Raw genomic sequence first — 25661 nt, 5'->3', positions numbered from 1 at the left:
GTCTGCGTACCTGCACCGTGGCCATTCCCTCCGCCGACGATGACGTGACCTCTTCGAAGATCTACGCTCACTGCGAGAGCGATGCCTCCCTCTGGATCTTGACCTTGGCTTTCTGGGCCTTGCAGGAGCCAATGGCCCAGGAGGCTGAGGAAATGGAAGAGGTTGAGCCGGAACCAAGAGTTCGGTTGTAGAGGCAGTGGTGGAGGAGGAGGAAGTGGAGGAGGTGGAGGAGGTGGAGGAGGAGGAGGAGGAGGAGGAGGAGGCGGAGGTGGTGGAAGAGGAAGTTGCGGAATAGGAGGAGGCGTAGGCGTCCTGGGCCTTGAGGGCGAGTAGGTCCAGGAATAATCAGAGTCCGGTGACCTAAGAACTCTCCTCTTCTTACGAGCAGACCTTGGGGAGGACACTCGTGAGGGGGACCTCTCTGAGCGCGAGCGCCGGCGCGACCGGGGACTCACCGATGATGATGAGTAGACGCTAACCACAGAGGCACTAGACACCGTTCTGGGCCTCTACTTTCTCTTCGGCGTCGATTTTTCCCTCCTCAACGTCGACCTCTTTGACGTCTCTCTTCTCGAAGTCGTTCTTCCGGACCTCGACGAACTCCAGGACGTCGAGCATCTTCGCCTCGATGTTGATCTTTCTCTCCCCGACGTCGATCTTTGCGTCGAAGGTGAACGGCAGTGTCGCCTCGACGGAGAGCGCCTGCCTCTTCGGGACTCATCACAACGTCGATGGTGTGTCGACGCCGGTGAAGTCCTCGACGTCTACCTCGTCCGAGGTGTCTCGACGTCCTACCCCTCGACGCCGAACGTCGACGTCGCTTCGACCCAGAGCCCTGGGTCGACGGGGAGCAGATGGTAGTCATACCTCTCTACGCCGAAGTCATCGACGTCGACCGGGACCGGTGCCTTTTCTGGGCCTTTTCTTGACTGGGGAGCCCCCTAGAGGTCGATGACAGAGCCCCTCCATGCCCAGAAGTCTCACCTGGTTCTTGATGTCTCCTCTGCTCCAGGTCTTGGAGACGAATCTTCTCCCTGTCACGCAGGGTCCTCCTGGAGAAAGAGTGACAGATATCACAGTAGTCAGAGTCATGAGTAGAAGGGAGACAGAGTATGCATACTCTGTGGGGGTCAGATTTTGCCTCCTTCCTACCACTCAGGGCACTTTTCGAATAAAGCTGGCATTTCGACAAAAAAGAGGTGGCAAAACTGGTCAAAAAAGACAGCAACTGGAAGAGAAAGACTCCAGAAGTTGAGTGAAACACTCAAAACACTGAAAAAGATCCTAAAATTGAGTATAGTCCCAAAAAGGTAGAGCTCAAAAGAACTGAAAGTAAAAGGCCTTTGGCTGTGCATCCTGGGATACCAAGGGTCTCTGGAGAGTTCCTTAAAGCCACGGTATCCCTTTTCCAGACACATAATGGCAGCCTATGGGGCTTGTCTGTCCAACCCTTCCTCTCTATCATGACAAAGTATTTTTGTGAAGGTGAGTTTCTCTAGGTGTGAAACTTTACAAAGTGTGTAAAATGTAATATTATTTGGCTATCTTTTTCACTTTCGAGATGAAGTGCTGGCCAATGTAGCCTTGTAGTTTTAGGCTGCATTATTTGTCTTTGATTTTCTCTTAAGTGTCTATGCAGGACTACAGAAGAAGACAACTTAAGAGACTATTTCGATCGCTCCGGGGTCCACGCACATGGGCGGGACTATTCACAAGATTATGACTATAACAGAGATCCCCTACTACAGAACAAAATAATCAGAAGAAAACATGGAAAAGTACATTCTGATTTACAAAATTACCCAAGCGATTGAAATATCAAGACTGCAAAATCAGAAGCTGATGGAAGAGCTTGAGAGACCAGAAAATCATTCTCAACTCAATAATTGAAGGATTTGAACGTACCCGAGGGTGTATAGGGCAGTCATTTGAAAGGTGTTCTAATTAAGTTTTTGAATGTAGGGTTCCTGAAAAGAAACACAGAGGCTAATGTAGAGACAGAAATCAAGAAAGACCACAGAGAAGCCCTTTAAGTGTAACCCCAACCATAAACCCTCTAGGAAAATGTCCTCACATTTACTTTCAAAGAACAACTACTGGGAAATGCATTACAAAACAACTACAATGAGATATGATAACTTCACCTATGATAACATTGCCTATACGATAAGGTCTGACATTGGGAGGATGACATCCCAAAACCAACAGGAGGTAAGAAACTGCATTACAAATAAACAATATACAATCTTACAGTACTTAAAGAACCTTAAGGCCATGCTACAAGAAACACGCTTAGAGAGACTAATGTAAAATAATATTAAGAAAATGCATATGGTACAAGATATCATTTGCATTGATCAGAAGTGTATTACAAAAGTGGTGGTAGCATTAATAACAAAGAAGAACTTTGAAATCAGGATGCTAACTTATAAAATTGATATTTAAGGGAGATGGATTCTTGCCACACTAGAGATTGGACAGGGGATAAGTAAATATCATGGATTTTATGGTCCACATAGTGATGATCATACCCCTCTGAACTGTTTGTATTCTCACCCAATAAATGCTCCTTCTCCTTACTTGATTGGAGGGGACTTTGATTCCCCATTAGAATAAAGACTTAGACTCATCTACTAAACGGAAATATGTCTCAATACTGAAAGTTATTGTAATTTGAAAGATATGATGCAAGATGTGGGCCTATGTAATATATAGAGAAAGAGAGCTGACAACCAGAAAGGGTACACCCATTACAGCGAAGAATATACTCTAGGATAGACTATTTCCTTCTTGTTCAATCTGATTAAAGTAGTGAAGGGCATAACCCACATCCCCACACACTGCTTAGACCAGTCTGCCGTACCCTTAAGCCTGGAGCTTTCAGTGGCTAAAGTACGACAAAGATGGACACTGAATAGAAGAGCGCTCCTAATCACAAAGGTAAAATACAGGATCTGGTAGAAGATGAGTCAAGAAATGTTTTAAAACATGGTTACAACTTCTAATATTATAGTGTGGGATTTAAACTACTTCTGTATTAGGGGAATTATCAGCAAAACACCATACAATCATAGCAGGAGTGCTTGAGACAAAGACAGAAAGCTGGAGGAACAGATTAGTGCAAAAGAAAAAGATAATCACAAATCCTAACTTCTTCGAATACAGTATCTGTCCCGAGAGTGAATTTGGAGAAGGTCTTAAATAAATTCCATATGTATACAAAACTGTGATGGATGGAATGCTTGAATTATTCTCAGCCACTGGTAATTACTGGCTTTGCATGACAATCCATATTATTTTGCACTGCATGCCACCTCAGTTTGGACCCAGCTATATGCAAATCAGTCTTGACTCCTCTCAAATCGGAACAGTAAAACAGTCCGAACTGCCAAATCTGTTCCGAACTACTAGCGAGTTTCTTCGTTGAATTAAACAAAAACAACCCAGACCAGAACTTTATTGTGTTGCCCTAAGTAATATGGGTAAGCCCAGACGTGGGTCCTGTGCACACTGTCACTGGAACCAAGCTGTACCCAGATGATGAGCCCATTAACCTTGTGGAAACTGGTCCTTGGTTGCTTGTGTTCCGGTTCAGGGAGGACCTGGCTTGGCAGTTCGGGCTAGACTGACAGGTTCCGGGACAAGACTGATTTGCATATAGCTTGATTAAAACTGTGGTGACATGGTGTGCGAAATAATGATGGATTGGGATGTGGCCCGGGTAAGCAGCAGTGGCTGAGATTAATTTAAGCATTCCATCCATTATGTTTGGGTTCTTTCTGAATAAATTCAAGGCAAATTTAGAAAAGAAAAAGCATTAACGGTGAAAATCCAGCCTCACTTTGAATATGGGGAAGACTAGGGCAATGCTTGCCTGGAAAACTGAAGTGGACATGAACAGAGATTTTAGGAATACACTAACAGACTAACCCAGAAGACCTAGAAGCGAAGAGGTCTGAAAGTGTAGTATAGTGTACATGGAAAACATACGCCCAGAATCAAACAAGTTTAAAATTTGGTTGACAGATAGAAAATTACCTCAGCTCTCAGATGCACAATCCTTAACTCTGGTAGGTGAAACCACTGTAGAATAAATATCAGAACACATAGACTAAAGCATGTGAAAGCAGTAGGACCGGATAGAATATCATGCAAACTATACAATAAACTATTTTGAAAGCTAGGTCCGATCTGAAAAGTAATGTTTAATCGAAAATATTCTAGCTAAGTGTAAATTCACCCCTTCCTGGAATAAAGGAACTATAATTAATTTTAAAACCAAATAAAGACCCCCTAAAAAGATATTCTTATAGACCCATTGCCCTATTAAATTGTGATTGTAACTGCTATACCAGTATTATGGTTAAAGAACATGCTGATATTATTCCCCTAAATTGTTGATCCAGACCAAAAAAGCTTTATACCAGGTAGACACCTGCACAAGGTAATGCATCATTCAATAGGATCAATAGACATGGCAGAGGCATACAGTAATCAACTGATAATAGCCACCTTGAATGTGAAAATAGCCACCCTGAATGCGACTAATGCTTTTGATAGAGTTAATTGAGTATATCTTTGGAAAGTCCTATCATCATTTGGGCTAAGCAAAACTATTATTAATACTAGTAAGGCTCTGTATTAGCCCCCTTACAAAAATATTCTTATAAATAGTGCACTAACAGATACAAGTTAACTATAACTAATAAAATGTAATCTATACATTGAGCCATTTGCCCAGTTAATCAGAAACAGTAGAAATAATATTCTACTTGAATCATTAGGTTTATCATACAAGATAGCCTTGTACGTGGATTACATTATTCTCTACACAGCTGATCCATTTCAAACAATAATATGGATCAGAAATGCTTGCAGAAAACTTTAGAAATATCTCACAATACCAGATCAATGAAGAAAAAACAGGTAATGACGTGGAAATATAAATACAGCAACCGGAAATTCAAAATGAAAGCAAAATATCAAGGGGTTCGAATTATGCAAGACCTATTCGAATTACTGTCTAAAATGTTAAGTAAAGTCACCAGAGAAATAGAAGGTATGTTGAGAAGATGGTAAAGGTTACCTTTAAAATTAATGGTAAGGCGGATTTGAGCAACTTAACCATTTTATTTAGCTCCAGCTCCCTTACCATCTAAAAGAATAGCATTTCCAAAATCCATGGGAAAATTAATAACTTTATCTGGTCATCAAAAAGGGTATGGGTTCAATTCGAATATCTTCCCCCAGAATTGTGCCACGCAGTCGCATTCCAGGATGATGTGTGACAAGTCACCCTCCGCGCGTTTGCAATTCCAGCAAAAGGCATCAGGGGTGAGGTTGTGTGCAAATAATCGCGCTGGGGTCCAGAAGGCCTTATGTAAGAGCCAGTATTTTGTCTGTGACAGTGTAGGGCTGATTTTGTGTCTCGTGCAAGATATCCATGTGTTGGTCCAGTCTGAGTCTGTGATTGGCCTGGATGAAAGGTTATTCCAGAATTGTGTAATTGTGTAAGGCCAGATTGTTGGGGACGGCTGAGTCTATAGAGAAAGGAAACCTGGTGTCCTAGTCTGTTTAGTCTGGCAAGGTATGACGGGAGCGAGGGTGCTGTCGGGGAGAGTTTGGTTTTGGACAAAGCCGTTTTTACGTTTAGGAAGTTATAGAGTTCAATTGGTGCAAGATCGTATTTGATTTGTAGGTCACTGAAAGGAATAGGGTATGCCCCCACGTACAGCTGGTATGGGAACAGTATGCCTTTTTTGATCCATGTTTCATTGTGCATGGGTTTACCCTTGTACATAATGTTACGGTTGTCCCAAAGGGATTCCCATCGTGAGCCCCGAATGGTGTTTTCTAGGATTCTATCAAATTTCAGGAGAGCTGATTTTGTGTTATGAAATATTGATCTAGAGTGGGTCAGCTAGTTTAGGTTAGATGAGAGAGCCGTGCTAGGGGAGATACCGTCCAGAATTTCCTCCTCAATTTCTAGCCATACAGGAGTATAGTCAGGTGAGGGAGCGAGCCAGTGGGCTCCTTGTTTGGCTAGGAATGCGGCCTCATACCTTTTAAAGTCTGGCAAATTGACCCCACCCGCGGATTTGTCTAAGCGAAGTTTTTTTATGCTGATTTTTGCCCTTTTCCCTTTCCATAGGAAATTAGAGATAGCCATGTCTAATTTGTGATAGAAGTCAGATGTGAGGGTTAGTGGGAGCATAGATATGAGGTAATTAACTAGAGGTGAAATCATCATCTTGATGGTCTCCACCCTGCCCCACCAAGTAATGAAACGGGGGGACCACCCCTCTAGTTGGGTCTTGATTTTATTTAAAGTGATTTTTTTATTTCGATGGAGGGTCTCCATGAGGGAGTCACCAAATTCGATACCTAGGTATTTCACAAACTCTGGTTGCCAACATAGCCCTGAGTCCCCCAGCACCTCTTTGGTGGTGAAGATATTGAGTGGTTTGACCTCAGATTTATCCCGGTTGAGTTTGTATCCTGAATGGGAAGAGTGGTTATCTATGGTGGTCATTAGTGCAGTGATGGAAGATTCTGGTGATTCCGTTACAATCAGGATATCGTCCGCATAGGCGGCAAGTTTGACGCACTTATCTCCGAATTTCACACCTTTGATGTTTTCATTTTTTTTTATATGAGCAATTAGGGGTTCCATTGCCAAGAGGAAAAGTGAGGGGGAGAGGGGGCAGCCCTGTCTTGTCCCTTGTTCCAAGGGAAAGGGGTCCGACAATGAACCATTTATAGCAATGCGTGCAGAAGGCGAACGGTATAGGGCCATAACCAAATCAGTGAATGATTCTCCCAAGTTAAAGGCGGACATGCAGCTCACCGGTAAAAGAGCTCCCTTACCTAGTTTTCGGGTTCACCCAGGACCCATCCCTTGATGCAGATGATAGAGCATTACTTGACCTCCTCCTCTCGGGGGCGGTTAAGACAGTCCTCAGCAACTGGAAGATACCAGCAAGGCCAATTACGCAGGGTGGCTGAACTGGATAATCAGCTTACGTGGAGCAGACAATATTGCACTCCTTCAGACACCGTGGCGCCCTCCCACGAGAAAACTATGGTCGACGCTTGATAACTACTTCACGTCACATAAGCCACCTTAGAATGGCCCTCACACCGTCCACGACCCACCAACATATGCTCCCCGACTACCTTCATTGCACTATTAATTATCGAAGAAAATTGTCCTTAAATTAATGAGTAAAATGCTGTTGAATTACAATGTCTGTTGCTAAATTGTTATTGAATATGAGATACGGGCTCTACTGTTCTAGGCTAGATGTCAGCGATGTACTTTTGTACTGACATTTACTATGATATATTGTAGCGTACAGTAATTCTGATTCGTAAATTTATGACTCAAATTATGCTAATGGATTTACTTTTTTATGTCTATGCTGAAACAACCAATAAAAACTTTTGAAATTAAAAAAAAAGGGTATGGGTTCACATAAAAAAAGCTGAAATTGGGGAGAGGAGCGGGGAACTACTTGCATTACCAGATTCACAACTCTATTATTACGCTTTCCAGTTTAAGAACAGTAGGATGTCGAATTGTAACGGCTCATCCAGATAACTCTTATCAGATGGAGAATGTATACTGAAATGTTGAGAAATGTTTGTAAAAGTTCAAGTTTGGCGAGCCCAGGTTTTTTTTAAAAAGGAACTTTTGGCATTCATTATTACACGTACTAAGCCCTAATATGGCGTACACCAGCATGTTCAAATTATAAGCTTAAAACTCCCTTAAAGGAAGCCGGAATCAAAACCTGGGGAGATTGACGAGATGGAACAAACCTTATCAACGAACACAATCCATGAAGAAAAAACGAAATCTGTTTCAAATATTTTAGCTACAATTAGGTAGTACTACACAAAAATGGTCTGAGAAAGATAACTGGCTATACAAAGAACTGATTCATGACAACTTAATGCCAAAAAAGGAAGTTGTAATATGGTACTAGGAGCACTTCACAGTAGAAGACGCTAAGCTCGGGGAGCCCTACTGTGTATGGGAAGATACTTGTAGACACAGGAGTTAGAAGACTTATGGAACATATCTTTAAGCTTGGTTTATGCCAGTGACAAATCTGTTTACATAGGTAAAAAACATTTTTTTACGCTTCAAAGGATTTCCTGTGCACCACATAGATTGATAACATTTTCAAAAGAAATCCACAGACATACAAGGTATTATATACCTGGGGTAAATGATGAACATTAAGTTCATCATTTGCCCAGTACTGTTGCAAATTTGGGAAGAAGTAAGCAACATGTTATCTCCAATCTTTGTACATTAGATCAAGGTAAAGCAAATGTTAATACTTTTTGGAAGTTACCTCTCATTAAATACATATCCCACACACTTTTAGAAGAGAATTATTTATGTTCTGTTTAACCCTCTTAATCAGAACGGAAATATGTAACAAATGGGTATTACCATATGCTCCATTGATATCAGAACAACGTAATTAAATTAACTAGATTAGTCAAAATGATTAGAATGTAATCCTAAGGAACTAGAAAAGATCTGGCAGTGCTATTTAAACTGTTATGATGGGTCCGAAGTCCAATGATTACACCATTCAAATTGCTGAACTTAATTAACAACTTTCTCCCTTCAAGATACATCAGCATAAAACGTGAGTCATTTATTAAGATAAGAAACATTTCACAATGCAAACTGTACTACTGGAACGGACAGTGCAGTGATAGGAGAACACAATTTTTTTAATCCATTTCTTTAGATTCTTTCCTTTCTTAACACAGTAAAGCTACCATAGTGGGTCGACATCAGAAGCTGCTGATAAAGATTTTAGGCATTCAGACCTTACCTGGTTTCTATTCGTTTTATAAATGGGGCACCTTATTTGTCTCACTATTAACTCTGAAATGCTAGGATAGATGACCCATTTGTATGATCCTGGTGCATACTAACTCTTGGATCAAAGTAAGGTTGTCCCATTGAATACTAAATCCTAAATCGCTCCTTCAATACCTCCCATAGAAGCTGAAACCTCTAAGGGTAAAGGTAACACCTCAAATGAAGTTCCCTCAGCAGAAGACTCTATGAAGGTAGGTGCTGCAGCTTGTTTGTACAAAAAGGGTTCAAAAGGAAGGAAACTACTCTCCCTTTCAACTTTGGAATTGGAGTCTGGAAAGATTTGTAGGCTGCACCTAAGGGCACCTGATCATCATCTCTATGAGATGCTTCAGACGCATATTTATGCTGAGGGAAATGTATTTTCTTTTTCCTGTTGGTACACAGGGAATCATTATCATTGAGTGGCCTATCCTAAACATCCCTAGGACATGGTGGTAAGTGTGCATAAGACAGTATAAGAAGCAGAAATGGAACTGCTCACCTCTTCATGCATTGATTTCATTGTGGCGCTCACCGCCAAAGAGAGCAAAACAAGGTCACTCAATTGTGTGCCTAAGCTGATTCTTGCTTGCGGTCCTGAACACGTTCCTCAACATTGAGGAAGAATTCGACCTTCCAGATTGCTGGTCCTACTCCGGAGGGAGTTTCAGCTTGCATAAACCACTTTTACCTGTGTCATGAATGCTTATAAAATTATTTTAAAAAAATCAAATACCTTAAGTCAGAAGGCTGTTCAAGGTTATGGGAATTCTGGAACAGGTAGAAATTAAAGTAGAACATTAAAAATATAAACTTTCAGATTCAAAAGTAACTTATCTGGGGCATACATTGAAATATGAAGAGGAGAAACTCAAGAGGAATCTATCTCAATCTATTACAAAGGCACCTGCGCATATCAATAAGAAAAACTGTGATAATTCATACCACTTCAGAAATTTGCCCGAAATTTGTGCCGAATTTTGCAAGTGTTGTGCCCCGTTAAGAAAGCTCATCAAGAGAAAGGAGGCTTTGAGTAGTACAGAAAGTCTGAGGAGGCATTCACGTGTGTGAAGTCTGCTGTGTATTGTATTCTTGTTCTACAGGAGCAAAAACCCATCAACCTCGTTGGGATTGGGGTAAGTAGTATATTATGAACATATGGTATCCCAACTGGTATTATTTCAAGGCAATTACAGTAGATATGTTAAAAACATTATCAAAGAGGAAAAAGGAGACTCGTACGTAGTTACAAATGTGCACATGGCATCATGTTCATCCAAAACAAAAACGAAAAATTACAGTTGTAGCAGCACTGTAAGCAAATAAATTAGGACAACCCAAATTGTACTTGGTGTTCTAAGGGTGCAAGTGATGTGCGCGGTTGTGACGCAAGTGACAATGTGCAGGGTACGGACGGCGCAAGGTGACTAGTGCAAGAATATATACAGTGATTAAAAACAATATGGTTCCAGCTGAATTGTGGTCTAATTTGTTCTAGATGAACCACATTGTATGATCGGGCCATTGTTTGCGCTGCGTGGTGGACGGCGTTTCGATCCTCTTAACTCGGGATCTTCATCAGGACTGGGTTGATTGAATGAGTGCTGTACAGGGGGATAAGGGAGGGTGGTTAGAGGGATAGAAACAAAGGGGGGGCAACGCGAGCGGTGCACGTCGGAAGGTGAATGGGGTTGGGCGGGGACTGGCGATGTGGTTAGAACGTTAGGGGTACAGGTATGGTTGGTAGATCCACGAGTAGAGACTAACTGGTAGAGATGAGGTGATCGATCTACATGGCACGAGTGATACGCTGAGGCGGATAGGCCGTGCAAGAGGGTTTGCATCCGGGTAGGTCGGCGTACGGGGTATGGTGGAGGGGGGAAGAGAAGCAGCGCAAGGTCCTGTGTGGCGAAGGGTTTGACAGGCCAAGAAAGGCATGTAAAGTACGCCGTAATAAGTAACAGGGGAGGGCTGCGCGAGATATGTGCGAGAAGGCCAGCAATGGTCGGGATAGGGGGCAAAGCCAGTGACCCTATGTGGCGAGGGGTTTAACAGGTCAAGAAGGGCATGTTACGTATGCAGTAGCAGGAGCTAGAGGAGGGTTGCGCGGGGCACGTGCCTAAAGGCCAACGATGGTCGGGGTAGGGGGCAAAAACAGTGGCGTAGAAGCCCGGTGTGCTGCAGGGTTGGTTTGGAGGCTCAACTTGGTCGTTAGATATGTAGGGGAATGCTTCGGAGGGTCCTGTGGACTGAGTGAAGTGGTACGATTCAAGGTGGTCCCGTCTGGTGAGAATCTGAGCAGCGATCCACCAATGATCACCGTGAGGTGAAATTAATCTAGAAGGAGGAAAAGCGGCATTGGCACAGTTAAGGTCTGTATCTAGGGTGTACGGGGGAAGGTGGGCTGGACAGGGCAAGACTATCGGGCTCACCTGGAGGATATGATAGCAAGGGAGTCTCGGGCTGTCGGAGACCGGGGCTCCGATCCAGCTAGATACGATCCGTGATTTCAAAGAAGTCCTGTATGACGTTGTGGGGGCGTCGATCCAGGGGTGATCGTTGGGAGACAGAGTCAATCTGAGAAGGAAAAGGATAGTGTGAGCAATCCCGTAAGAGTGTCCAAACGCGACTACGGTCGGTCGGGAGCAGCAGCCGGGCACGTACCTCTGACAGTGTCTGTTGCGGAATCAATCCAAGTTGCGTTGGAGACGCCGGCAACTGTGTGTGGTTGAAAGCGGTTCCGGGGGGAGTGGCCGGGTCACGTGTAGGGGGGAGGAGGAACCGACGTGTAAAGATGGGTGGTGCCATCTGAGCGGGTCGGAGGGAACTAAGCGGGCTGAATGATATGTGCGTGCTTGTAGCGAGATGGCAACATTCAATGTGCATACAGTTACATGTGAATCAGATCCAGAGTTGAACTGTGCATATGTAAAGCATTGCGAGAAACAGAGCCGGCAATACGTATAGAGAATATTGACATGCAGCCTGGCAATACGTTTTGAAAGTTAGACAAGTGTAACCGGGTCGGGACGGGTGGCCGGGAAGACTGGTGGACACCTGATGATGCCTCCCCTTCTGCCCTACAGTCGGAATCACCGAGGGATGACTGGAAACCACGACAGGAATTGTACGAGGAAACATCCGCAGGCTCCTTTAACTGGGCGTACGACGATGGAGACGAAGCCACGCCTACCTCTGACGTGGACGCATCAGGATGGTTGAAAACGGGGGAAGCCCTGTACGTGGCGTGTGACGTCACCGACGGCTCGAGAGGAGAAGGCGAGGAGAACCCTACGGAGAAGAACGAAGAGGACGGAAGGACCGGATTACCAGAGTGCGGAGGAGAGCCAGGAGGCCAACGACCCTGTGTTCCGCCGTGCCACACTCCCGAGGGAGGAGTGTGGCTTGCTCAGGCGGTCCCGAGAGAACAACACGTGCCCAGAACCCTGGAGAAAGACGGCCCCACCACGGATAACCAGGAGTTCGCGAAAGAAAGACTAACTTACAGGACAAGACGAACTCTAAAAATAAAGCCAAGTCTAATCCGATATTCTGGTCAGCCTCTTCCTGTTGCGGCGCCTGTTCCACACATAGACAGTGTTCCCAGCCCCTCACCCCCGCTTACAACATGATTATACAAAACATGTGTATACAATTAAAACGCTGTACATGCATATTGTTATTTACATTAGAGACAGTACAGATGTTGTACAATGCTGACAGAATTGGCAAGGGAACTGGCCGATAGCATTAACTAGTTAATAGCATTGTCCCAGTGTGAATAGGGGACAGTTTGTTAGAGAGGAAAGAGACCCAAATGATTAATTAGGAGGGTAGAAAACCATTGTTGTAGGGTAGAGAAAGTGGGGGAAATTAGTACATGAGTCTAACCAAGAAGGGTTAGCTACTATGATTTGCATGGTATATAATCAATAGGTGTAGGAGAGGGGAGCTAAAAGAGGGAGGGACCAATATGAATGGGGTAGGCTTGGATGGCGGCATATGTTGAAGGGGACCACAATGGTGGGACCTCAATTAGAATGTCCTCTTATGGTGGGGTGAGTAGGGGACAGAGCCATTAGGGCACACGATAAAATCCAGAGACGTTGAGAAGAACGGGTAAGGGTCAGATGGCAATGGTGCTATTCCATTTATCAATGGTATTTAGTCCGTTATTGACAGAGTCACATAGTGTCATCCATTTGCACTCACACCTGTTTAGGAGGAGTTTTATGTTGCCGCCTCTAAGTGGTAGAGTGACTTGTTCAATCACTTGCCAGGTGATGTCAGTCTCTTGATGGTTCTTCTCCAGATACAGAGAGACCAGGGGTGTCGTGGTAACTTTGCAGTGGTTATCAACTTGCTGATGTGGGCTACAGCAACTGTGCTGACCCTGGTGCTGGTTCCAGGGGGGTCAGTCCACTATTACTTTGAGTCACTGCTTTGGCCTGGGGAACAACTTTTCAGGAAGCCAGGAGACACAGGCACAGTTCTCTCTTCACTAGCCCAAATTGCAGCAGGTGCAATCCAGAAGATGGTCCAGTCTCACTTTGTGTAGTCCAGAGGCAGTCCGTTTTAGGGTGAGCCTAGAGCAGCGCATGCTCTGCTCTAGGAGTAACCTTTAGAAATCAGTCTGCTCTTTTCAAGCACTCGTGCTTGTGGTGACATCCACGTTGCTGGAGCGAGCAGTGGCGCACAGGGGCCATCGGTTTTCGATTAGCGTGGCCGCGCGTACTTGGTCCTCCAATGCCTGTCTCACCCTCGCTCTCCCTTGTTTTTCTACAGCTCTCATGTTTACTCAGCTGTAAACTTCACAACACTGCAACCCAGCTTGCAAACACGCTTGATTGCTTCGTAGTTCACAACAGCGTTGTAATTTTGACCAAAGGACTCCTGGAGATATCTTTTCCTCTTTTTTGAGCATTTTGGGCACTTTAATGTACATGACCACAGTAGAAAGAACACTCTGCTTCCTTTCTACCAATGTCCCATAATCTGTCTTTCCTGCCCCTCCCTGCATAAGCTCCATCCAGCAGCAGGAATGCTGAGTCTCTAAACAACCCCTGGCAGATTTGAGGGCAGAGCAATTACTGGACTAGCACAGCCAAGAAAGGCGTCCACGCGTTGGTACTCGGGTGTAGGTAATTTGCACCTTGTAAAATGACTAGGGACTCTGGTGTAAGAAATCAGGTTATTTTCTCTCTCATTGCAAACAATGATGATTAAGACACTAGAGGCAAAGCACAGCTGAAGTCTTTAGGTCTCGCGCCTGCGATGCATATGGCGAAGCCATATGCCATCGCGCAGGCGCGATACTATTGTTGGCGGGTTTGCTTCCCAGGAGACAGGAGATGTCACGCGCACGCTCTGGAAAGCGATCGGCGCCGGCCGCGCGCGCGCGTTTCCCAATCTCCTGTCTCTCTGGGAAGCACACGTGGAGTGTGTCTGCAGGATATTTTTTCCTCACTCATCTGACTCTCCTCCAACCACACTGGGGCGTTCAACCAGTCACCTTTGCCTTCAATTTTTTTTTTTACCCAGTTCAGAGGTTTCCCTTGTCCTGAATATCTGCATTCAGTCCCCTTTAATCTGGCCGTCCGCATCCGCACATCCCCTGTCTAATCAAAACGCCATGTGCCGGTTCCAGCTTCCAGACATCCTTTGATTATGAAAGATATCTCTTTTTTTATCTCCGGCATTCCGACAGACTCGACCAGATTTGCACCTTTGCAGCGCTGCAACAGCCCCCGGAGATAAGCACCGAGTTCTATTTGTCACCTGTGCCTATGGCAGGCCAAGGCGGGTGGAGGGAGCCCGTTCCACCCGCTCCCTTTACAGAGGGGCCTCGCGCTCTTCGCCTGCGCCGGAATGAGGCTGAGGGGTGACCCCGGCCCTGCACGGCAGATGCCTGCGTTGCGTTTACAAACATTGTAAAGCGTGGCCTCGGGACGTTTAAAACCCCCCTCCCACCTAGCATTCCCTTTATGTGCGAGAGCGGCCCAGGGGCTGGGGGTGGGGCGCGCTGCGGACCCCTTAGAGTGCCTTGTTTACTCTCCTCGCGCAGTTTGAGGATCTAACTCCAAGTTCCTCGGGTCTCTCCACAGCAGGGCCTCTTTACGCTCTTTCCGAGCTGCATAACAGACGGATACCGTCAACCTACAACGTAAAGCAAACCAAACGTGTTCTTTCCTCATTTCTTTGTGAGTTTGCACAATGGTTGCTTTTGGAAAATAGTCCGATTGAGTTTTAAACGGGGACACTTATAAGGGTTTAACATTACTTATTGTGACCCCACGGGCTGTGGTGTCATTGTGAATTAAAAACACAAATGAATCACCCTCCCCCCACTATATTTCCCACGACTTGTTTACTACAGCAGGCAGGACGACATGCGCAGCCGGTACGATGGCGGGCACTCGTTCTAAGAAAGGTGTGACCCTTTAACAGTGATCATGGAAAATCAGCAACTTTTTAAGGTATGTTACGGTCCACTTTTAATAACGGTCACATTTTAACTTGTATCCTCTTCTGAGCGCTAGCTTAAGTTTTATAAATGTATTTGTTCACAAACAGCACCTCTTTCAATGCGTGAGGCTACACCCGTGGACATCACGTCCACTCCTCCACGCCTGTATGAACCTGCCTGAGTCCGCCGGAGTAGAGGACAATGTGCTGCTTGTAACTAAATAAATAAATGTGTATTTTGTTTTTTTATCATTTACATTATAAATTGCATATGCTTGTTTTAAACCTTTTTCCAGATTGATGGGCTTTGGCTTCTTTTGGCCTTATGTTAGTAGCCCATGACAGCTGAGGTGGGTGATTCAGTGGCTGCTCTGTAGCTGGGACAGGAGCGCAAGACCTAGTGATCAGATGGCCCACACAGGTCCGGCACACACAGCGGCACGGGCAGAATGCAAATACGTTAGCCCACAGAAGCACCTCTTCAAGGTGCATACACAGGCTGACTGTGCTGTTTAACTATCAATACTGGTAAAATAAAGCCATCACTGACCCATCAATTCTTGCTCACTCCACTCCCCCCCCCCGAAAATTACCACCATGAAACCGAAGTGCATATACTGGGGGGCAGATTTACAAGCCCCCTGCGCCACTTTTCCGTCACTTTTAACATGGGAAAAGTGACGCAAAAGTGGAGCATGGGGCTTGTAAATCTGCCCCTGGGTGTTTAGTGTAAAATTTTATGTTTATTCACGTAAGTGTATGTTTATGTGTTTGTGAAATTGTCTTCTTTCTATGCCTGTCGGGAATACATACACAAATTCCTGACAGACAAACCTTTTTACTGCTGCACTCTGCCCCTTACTCCGACTTCCATTGGATGATTTACAAAAAAAACACCTCAAGCCCCTCTTCTTATAGGAAAGTTGTAGCCGATACTGTGAACCTTGCGGTCATAGTGTGCAAGAGGGAACCAAATGATGAAACATGTCACCTTTGGGTGAATGAGGGTTCTCGTCTTTAAAAGACTAATGCCCTAGCCCTTTCCTCATTTCATTATTTTGCAATAATGCACTGATTTTTGTCCTCCCACAAAATCAAAGGTATTTCTAGCCCCCAATTCAAAGCGTGAGTGAGCAGAAACACTTTCAGGAGATGGCATCCTTTTATGGTGTTTACCAGGCAGGACAGAAAAAGGCAAATGTATATTATATTGTTTTATGGCCTCTACAGCCGGGGAGGGAGCCATAGGAGTCACATTTTAGTAAGACATCAAGGGTCCTCAAGTCTTGGAATGTCTCCATAAACGTTTAGGAGGGGAGGCAGGGAGGGGGCAAGCGTATATTACTGTATCTGACTGCATGTCCCAGTGTATAATAATTGTACAGCTATTCAATCCCTGGCTGCCCAGTACCAAGATAATATACTGCATTTGCTAAACACTTTTATGGCTCCAAAGGCCACTTCACTGCACAGCACTTAGGTAAAATACATTGTCATTTGCACTGCCAATAGCTCTAACTTTCGCAAATGCGAGACAAATGCTTGTTTTTATTTGGCAACTTGTTGCTTTACCAGGAGACTCTCTGATGTTGAAGGCACCCCAGGAGTACCCAAATCTTTATTTCTTCTTCTCCTTTTTGTTTTTTTCATAGCATGAATTCTTTAATTTTGCTGCTAGTGTTATCAAATCCCATTAGATTAGTAGTAACCAGCCTGGACTCTACAATGCAGCAGTAAGGTTCTTTATTCACACATTAATATAGGTTCATGAAACATCCGGTTCAGCTGCAAGTTATGTGTGCGCTTGTTGACATTGCTCTACTCTCGCTCCCTTGCCTGTCTCACCCTCGCCCTCCCTGGTGTTTCTGCAGCCCTTATGTTTACTCTGCTGTGAGAAAATACACTGACTGACTGACTCTCTAACTGACTGACTCTCTCACTATCACTGACTGACTGACTCTTTCACTGACGGACTCTCACTGACTGACCTTCACCATCCTGTTATTTATGCCTCCCCTAACAATAAAAAAACCCATAACAATCAACTATTGGGCCAGGCAGATACAAGTTGCCAGAATTGAAAGGACAAAAAAAAATCCTTAAGACAATATTTATTATTAATACTTTTTTTATATGGTTGTTCAGTTTTACATAACGATTTCTTGGTCATGTCTAAGTTAACAAAAATGCTTCTGACACGTCTTTATTATAACTTTTCAGCATGCTGCAGACTTCTGTACAGCACAGCTTAAAGAACATAGGCAAAGTCAATATCTCTGGCTAAACACTTATAAGTTCCCAAAGGCAAGACCTATTGGCTATACCAATGTTTGTTTGGTCCTTGTTCCAGTTCCGATGGGATCAAAGCTTCAGGGTGCAAGGGGTGCCATATTTATTCCCAGAAAGTGCCCTGGGGAATGATGCAATCACAAGTCAATGGGCTACCAGGTTGCGCTCCTCTTGGTGATGAATTCCCAGCTATGTGTGGCATCTAGCAATAGCAGAAGGCGCTATTCTGTCTCTTCTCAAGATTTTGGGACCCTTCCTCTGATCTCAGGAGCATGGCAGCACATTCTAGAGGTGTGGTTAGCTGTGGGCTGCATGCCCACAGGAAAACCAGTTTTGGCACTGGTGTTCCCTCTCTGTTCCGGTCTCCAGACTGACAACTTAACAAAAGGCAGCCCCACAGGACTGTGAATGTCCATTTGCCCACCAAAGGCAGCTTCAGCTTTGAAGCTCGCCTTTTGGGCTATCACCCGGAGTGGCTTCCTGTGAAGGCGAGATAGCACCTCTACATGTAGCAGGCTGCTATTGTTCATACACCTGGGAGTCGTTCACACAACTACTCAGAAGTGCAGAATGCTGTCTGTTTGCCAAAGACCGTACCCACAGGATAACTGGTTACAGAGTGGAAACTTTCCAAAAGTTGTCTTTCTTCAATAGGGACATTAAATTGGATGTGGGCATCAATTTGATACTTTACTATACCCAGCTATATAGTCCCATTCTTAAGCTAACCAGGCTGAAGGGTTAGCAGGAACCCTGTGTTATCAAATGGGTATACTAGCCCTTCCAGAGCAAAACAATAATTTAGAAGTGTTGCTGTGAAGATATATATAAAAAATATGTGTCCTACTTAATAGTATACAGCTCCCGGCCTCAAGGTTCAATAGGCCTTCCTTAGGGGAAACGTACATATATTGCTAGGGGGTGATGAGGCTTTGCCATTAGTTTAAATGGCAAAGTCGAGCTAGCAGTGTCACCACTGCCCCCTCAGTCTGCAGTGGCAGACTGGGAGCCATGTGGACATTTTCACACACAGAGTGGCATAAGTAGTGCTACAGCCCTGGGTGGAAACTCTGCCTTGAATGCCCTAGGTAAACAATCAATTCGATTCAATTCACTTTATTCAGAAGGTTTTCCATCCACAAAAGTAACATAGAAATCACAGTCAACATTTCATTCAATTTAAAACACAGTTAGATATTGTCAACAAGTAAAAATTACAGATATCAGTTATAATAAAATAAAGTGCCATGTGCCTTCATAGTATATCAGGTATACTACAGGATCACAAGTTTAAATTTCCAGGTAATTGAATATATGCATAGTTCAGCATCATTTATCAAAGTAGTAAAGCGCTACATGCCCTAACTGCATGTTTTAAAAATGAACCTACATGTAGGCACGTTTAATGGTCAGACAGAAGGATAACAAGTGAAAACATAGCTCTACCCTGTCTGATGTCACTATATTTCTGTGGTAAATTAAAAAGAAGTCCGATAGTCCAAGATAGATTGAGAAGGAAGGATGTTTATTAGGATGTTATAATGAAGAGCCCCACCAGGAGCAGCCTTCCCGCTACTCAGCCCATTCTCCAAATGACTCTCTCACTCATCCAACATTCCACAGCATCACCATACCAACATTCCACCACCACAGTCACACTGGCTGAGCAGCAGGTATAACATATCTCTTTTCTTTACAAATGTCAGAATAACAATAGAATTTACCCCATGCATGTCCACCAAATAACAAAACGAGAGGAAAGAAAACGTGCATACAAAAGCTAGAAAAACATTAGAGACTCTTGCATGCATGTTTACACAATAGCATGCAAGACAATAAAAGGTGCATGGAAATCTCAGGTGGAAAAAAATCACGCACATGCTGCATGACTGAGTAAGCAACATATCACCAAATTACAAATAAGGATGGTACACTACTGTAAAAACATGCATGTAATATAATAAATGGAAAAGACCATGCATGCAGACCACAGAAGATACAAGAAATAAAGATGTACATGTAAAACGGAATGCATGCAAGTAACCTGTTAAATACAAACATGTTACTGTGTTAACTAATGGTAAACCAGACGCTATGAACACACACTCTACCACATGCATGCCAATCAGGACAGAGAAAACAATAAAACAAACAAGCCTCACTCATCTTCTCCCTTTCAATCAACAAAAACATATACTCTACCACACCACAACTCCTCTACCAAACCCTAAATGCCACAAACATTCCAGCTGGCCAGGCTGACATACAAGACTGCACTCAAGGAACCAATCACCAGAGGTGCGGTAGAGAACCGCCCTTAGCAAAAGAAAAACCATCGGGAAAGGTGGAACACTTTGGCTTAAGTTCTGCCCTTCACCCTTAACCGCTAAGGCAGGATGGAACACCTTGGCTGAAAACTGCCCTTCACCCCTAACCCATATTAACCCCTTCCATGCTGATGACAGAACGGTTCCGTCATCAGCTACGGGTGAGCTGTGCTGATGACGGAACCGTTCCGTCATGAGCCCGTTAGAACCTTAGAACCCTCAGCACAGCGCGAAAATTCGCGCCGCGCTGAAGGGGTTAAGGGTGGAACAAAAAAAAACTACAAAGTTGTTATCATGAAGAGCCCCACCAGGAGCAGCCTTCCTGCTGCTCAGCCCATTCTCTAACTGACTCTCTCACTCATCCAACATTCCACAACATCACCACATCAACATTCTACAACCCCAGTCACACTGGCTGAGCAGCAGGTATAACAATTTACCTTTAAAAATCGGAATTAGGAATACCTTTGTATATAATTCATAACATTTGCAAAACAATAGAAAATGTAACATAGTTTGACCTGATTTGTTGTCACACGGACAGGGGATCATAGTAAGGTTTGGTTGGTACCCAGTTGGGAAGCACAATAGATATTTTACAGTGTCGGCACAGAACCCACATAACAAGGAGCGCGCACATCCCCCGCAAGGCTGCTCTAAATAAACAGGAGGTGGCGTTGAGACACACAAAGGCAAAAAGGCAGTGATCAGTGGTTTCCCTTCCATATTTTTGAGGAGGTTTTCCTGCGCTAATTCATAAAAGACTGTGGCTATTACCTTTTTAATAATAGTAGGGCATAGATCTTTCTCTATAAAAGTGTTTGATTATTGTTTGCATAAAATGTTTTTCTCCTTTGCTGCACATATTGTACTTTTCCAGAAGCCTCCTGTTAGTTGGTGAATAGGCACTTGTTTTGTATTAGACAATTGATAGTGAGGTTTTCACCAGGAGGAGAGGATAAAACAGGAAGGGTGATTCATGGGAAGACCTGCTCGAACCGCACAATGTGGCAAATTATCTTTTCAAAGACTAGCGTCTGTAGACCGTTGTGTAGATGTGAGAAGATGGGGAGTTCACCGCCTCCCTGGAGCTTACTACATCCTATTGGATGTTGCTGAAGATGAAAAGAAACATTATATCCCTTAGAATATTGTGTTTATATTGGTGCGTGTTCCTAGAGCAAAATATCGCTTTTTCCTTTGAGATTTTGTCCTAGAGGGGGCTTCTCTCACTGCTGGAGACTCATCTTTGAGTTTCTTTATATCTCTCTAAACGAGACGCTACTTAGCCAACTTTTTTGGTGTCTGCTGATTTATAGCTTATAATACTTACCGGCTTGACACTGAAAAGGGTTAATGCTTATGCATCTATTCTCTCATCAGAATTTTTTATTGGGTATCTGAACTGACCCATTGTTCTATTTTATTCCAATTTAATTCAAATTAGGGTATTTCCTTTACGGTACACATGTGATGTATTATTAAAATATTAAGTATAATTTTAAGCCATATTGCATTCTTTCTTTTACTGAAATATTGATTATTGGATTACATTAACTTTTAATGCGGACACTTAAAACATTAATACTTATTAAAAATATAATGAAAAACAAACAATTGATAATAAAATTCTATAACTTACGCAAGTTCTCCTTATTGACTAAATAAAAAGTCTTTAGCTATTTATTGCGAATACGTTTATATGTAGATGATTGCTCTGTTATACTTTTCCTTGTCGACAAACAGAGGTCCATAAGACCAGCTGCAGGGTTATTTAAGGAGTACATCTATAGACTGAAATACGGAAAATCCTGCTCCATGAAAGTTCCTGTTGGAGTGGACACACAATTCGACTTACAAGCAATTTTCTCTGATTTGTGGCGGTAAAACTTCTCTAAACTTAACTGTCAGTTTATTGGCTGCTGAAGTTCAGAGGCAAAGACAGTGCTATGGGACGGCCGGATTCCTCTTTCTCTGCGCCCCACAACCAGCGAAGGACACATTTTAGTGATTCTACATTCCTGTGCCCGAAGCCTCCGAAAAACATGTACAACCACCTCACAGCCCTCTGAAGGTTTCCTCATGAGTGGCATCCCACAGTGAGACAATCTGTTGTTTTTTAGGTATGTTTATTTATTGAGCTCCACGATATCCTGTGCCTCAAGGTTTAATTTTGTTAAAAATTAAATCAATAAATACTGTCAATTAGCCATACTTTTAGCGCCTTTAGAATCAAATGTGTCGCTGCTTCGTAGATTCACCCATGAAAGTTCCTGTTGGAGTGGACACACAATTCGACTTACAAGCAATTTTCTCTGATTTGTGGCGGTAAACCTTCTGTAAACTTAACTGTCAGTTTATTGGCTGCTGAAGTTCAGAGGCAAAGACAGTGCTATGGGACGGCCTGATTCCTCTTTCTCTGCACCCCACAACCAGCGAAGGACACATTTGGAAAAGGGGGGGCTCTTGGCCCCCCCGCCTGCATGGCGGTGTGGCGACCGCTCCTCTCTTTCAATACCTCTCGGTGGTGGGGCGTGTCCTCTGGGGCGCGCCCTACCACCGACTGGTCGGCGCCCTCCCTGACCCGGATGGCATTAAGCGACATCCGGGTCAGGGGGCGGGCTGCAGGAGGGGCCGGGAGGTGGGGGCGTGCCGCCCTCCCCCCTGGGTCCCTCGTGGATAAAGAAGCGGGGAGCGTCCAGGGGACTCCTTGTTGCCTGGACGCTCCCCCACACTGGTGGTGCCCCGCGCTCGGGGCTTCTTGTTTTTTACTAATATTTTCTGTTTGTCTTCTAGGAGGCGCGGTGTCTGGATCCGTTCGGCGATCGTCCCTCAAAGGCGGCAGCAACCTTGTGGAGCATTGATTCACAGGAGGAAAAGGGGTTTCGGTCGAAATAGTGCTCCAGGTTAAGAGGGAAAGCGCTTCCTGCGTCCGTTTCCCGGCGTCTGGAGAAGGTATTTGTCGGGCGGGTGCAGGTGGAGACGAGCAGTGCGGACGACTTTTGCCTGCTGCTGCTGCTTGGGTGTAAGCCAGTCGGCGGGCTAAAAGAGGGCTAGGGATCTTTACCCCGGAGCTGGCACTGCGCTCGGCCTTGAGGGGTTTTACACGGCTAACCCCTGCCTTTCCTGCTGCATAAACGGGCGGGAGAACAGGTCGGACCTGGTGAAGAATTGGCTTGGTAGTTTAGTCTGCCCTGTTCCCATGATGCACTGGGCCAGGGACAGACTGATTGCATATAGACAGTCCTCGCGATCGATTTTCTTGTGGTGGGCGAAGCAGGGTCGACTAGGGCAGGGCCTGGATGGGAGACCTGAGTGAGGATACATAATTTTAGCAGTGTGTTTATAATTACAAGTGTTGCTGTGAATACATCGTTTTAGCAATATGTGTGTAATTACAAGTGGTGCTATGGTTTAGTTTAATTAAACAGCCACGTTTTGCATGGGGGTGCTCAACATAGGTTTGATCCATCCTCCATTCCAGGGTGCCACTATCTTCAGTTTTATTTTCAGCAACTGTTTTAGCTAGCTACTCCCAAATATTAAAAAAAAATTCTATTTCAGGCAATCGCAATTTTGTGGGTTTACAATAAAAGCCGCAGCATCTTGTACACGATGAGCCCGGAGTGGGGGACGGCGGACCTGGTCGCAAACCCGATACCGGCAGTGGAAGATGCAGGACTGGATCGGTAAGAGGAGAGCGGGGGGCTTGCATTTCATTGCCTCTGGTAGCAGCCGGGTGGGTCTACGTTAGAGTTTACTCACCCCTGACAAACCGGAGAAGCCGGGGCGTTGCGGTTACAGTTGCATGGTGCTTATAGCCCCCTGTGAATCCTCCAGCTGGTGAAGGTACAAAGTGCACGGTCACCCGAGTCGTAACACTAGGAATGTAGGGCAGTGGCGTGCTAATCATGCCGGGCCGAAGGGTGGTAAAGGAGGGTCTAGCATGGAGGCGATGATGCAGGCCATGATGCGTGAAATGGTTGATATTAATAAGAAGTTGGGGAAGGTTGATGAATTAGAGGCCCGCATAAATGAGAGGTTTCCTGATCCCCCAGGCCCATTTAAAACCCCTTACCGCATTTAAAACGTGCACCTCTGTGCCTCAAAAGCACCACCACTTTGGTGGGTCCGGGTTCCTGGGCTCCTTTTCTCGCGCCATTTTGGTTTGGGGATTGTTTGTTCGGCGACGGCCGCCATTTTGGATTGGTCGCGCGCGCCAAGGGCTCACTGGAGAGCCTATTTAAGGCGGTCCTTTGAGGGGCGTCGCTCTTGACCATCTAGCACATTGCAGCGATTGCGCTGTTCCAGCGCTGTGTTATTTTAAGCTCTCCTCGTTTTGGTATTTGTGTTACTGCTTGCTTTTGAAATTACCCCTGCTTTTAAAATCCGCTATTTGCAGCTAGCGCCCCGCTCCCCTTACCGCATTTAAAACGTGCACCTCTGTGCCTCAAAAGCACCACCACTTTGGTGGGTCCGGGTTCCTGGGCTCCTTTTCTCGCGCCATTTTGGTTTGGGGATTGTTTGTTCGGCGACGGCCGCCATTTTGGATTGGTCGCGCGCGCCAAGGGCTCACTGGAGAGCCTATTTAAAGTCGCTCCCCACGCGCAGCGGGACGCGCAGGTGGACGCCTTCGCTTAGCCTGAGTCTTGCCGGAGTCCTGCCCGTCTGCGCCCGTCAGCGTCCCGGAGGCGCCGGGGCGGCGGGGGACCCTGGTCAGACGAGGATGATCCACTATTCTTCGGCGGCGCTCCGCGCCTTGCACACTTCATCCTGCCTATGCCACTCAGTCTTCCCTGGTCGGTACAAGGGTAAGCGACACTGTCTGGCCTGCGGCTGGTCGCCCACAAGGACGCTGGGCACCGCCTCTATGGGGGCCGAGGTGCATGCAAAGCATCTGTGTCTGTTACTCAATACAAGGTCGCTGGGAAAACATGCCCTGCACATTTATGATCTGTTGGTCAGGGATAATCCTCTCTGTCTACTCCTGACCGAAACCTGGCTAGGAGAGGCGTCCAACCCGGACGTCTTCACTGCGATCCCTCCAACCTATAACATCTTTCGCCAAGACAGAGCAAAGGGCAGGGGGGGCGGAGTAGCGGTGGTGGTTAGGAAGAACGTTGCTTGCTCTATTCTTCCCGTGAATTCCATTGGGGGCTCTGAGTCCCTCGCTTTTATGCTTAAACTGTCTCCGAGCCAAGCGCTCAAGGGTCTGTTAGTTTACAGGGCTCCTGGTCCGGTGGGCTCTTTTTGGGGGGACTTACAGACAGCCATCTCGGAGCTGGCGCTGTCTGCACAGCACTGTTTGCTGGCAGGCGATTTCAATTTTCATCTAGATGTCATGGACGATTCGGATGGGGCAAAATTGCTGGATATCACATCACCGCTCGGTCTGGCACCGTTTGTGTCGGGGCCTACACATGAGAAAGGGCATACCCTTGATCAAGTGTTCTCCTCTGTCCCTATCGTCGACATTGAAACGCGCCCTGTGCTCTGGTCGGACCATAAGCTGATTGGGTTCTCTGTGTTAGAGATGGGACGGTCTGACATCGGCGCCCCCTTGGTGCCCAGATCGGCCTCGAGAGCTTTACATAGAGTGACGCCAGCCATGTTAGAGCAGGCGCTCACGGAACACCCCTGCTCTCTCTCGGGAGATCCGGAAAGAGACACGGAGGCCTTGCAGCAATGGCTGA

The 25661-nt window shown here is 45.3% G+C and overlaps 1 protein-coding gene across 4 annotated transcripts in view; it reads right to left on the bottom strand.

Moving 5' to 3' along the window:
• Positions 1 to 25661, bottom strand: part of LOC147688908 (peroxisomal carnitine O-octanoyltransferase-like) — a 407404-nt gene that overhangs the window by 271983 nt on the left and 109760 nt on the right. The window contains exon 1 of one of the 4 annotated variants that reach the window (XM_086941807.1): positions 9624 to 9653. The exons of the other annotated variants lie outside the window; for them this stretch is intronic. The gene's annotated coding sequence lies outside the window, so the exon portion shown is untranslated. Of the gene's footprint in view, positions 1 to 9623; positions 9654 to 25661 lie in introns of those variants that run through there. 4 annotated transcript variants of the gene reach the window in all.

The sequence above is a fragment of the Lissotriton vulgaris genome, chromosome 10 (genome assembly GCF_964263255.1).
Source record: "Lissotriton vulgaris chromosome 10, aLisVul1.2, whole genome shotgun sequence".
Classification (NCBI taxonomy): Eukaryota; Metazoa; Chordata; class Amphibia; order Caudata; family Salamandridae; genus Lissotriton; species Lissotriton vulgaris.
Note: the sequence above shows the minus strand (reverse complement) of the source record. Positions and strands in the feature narration are given on the sequence as shown.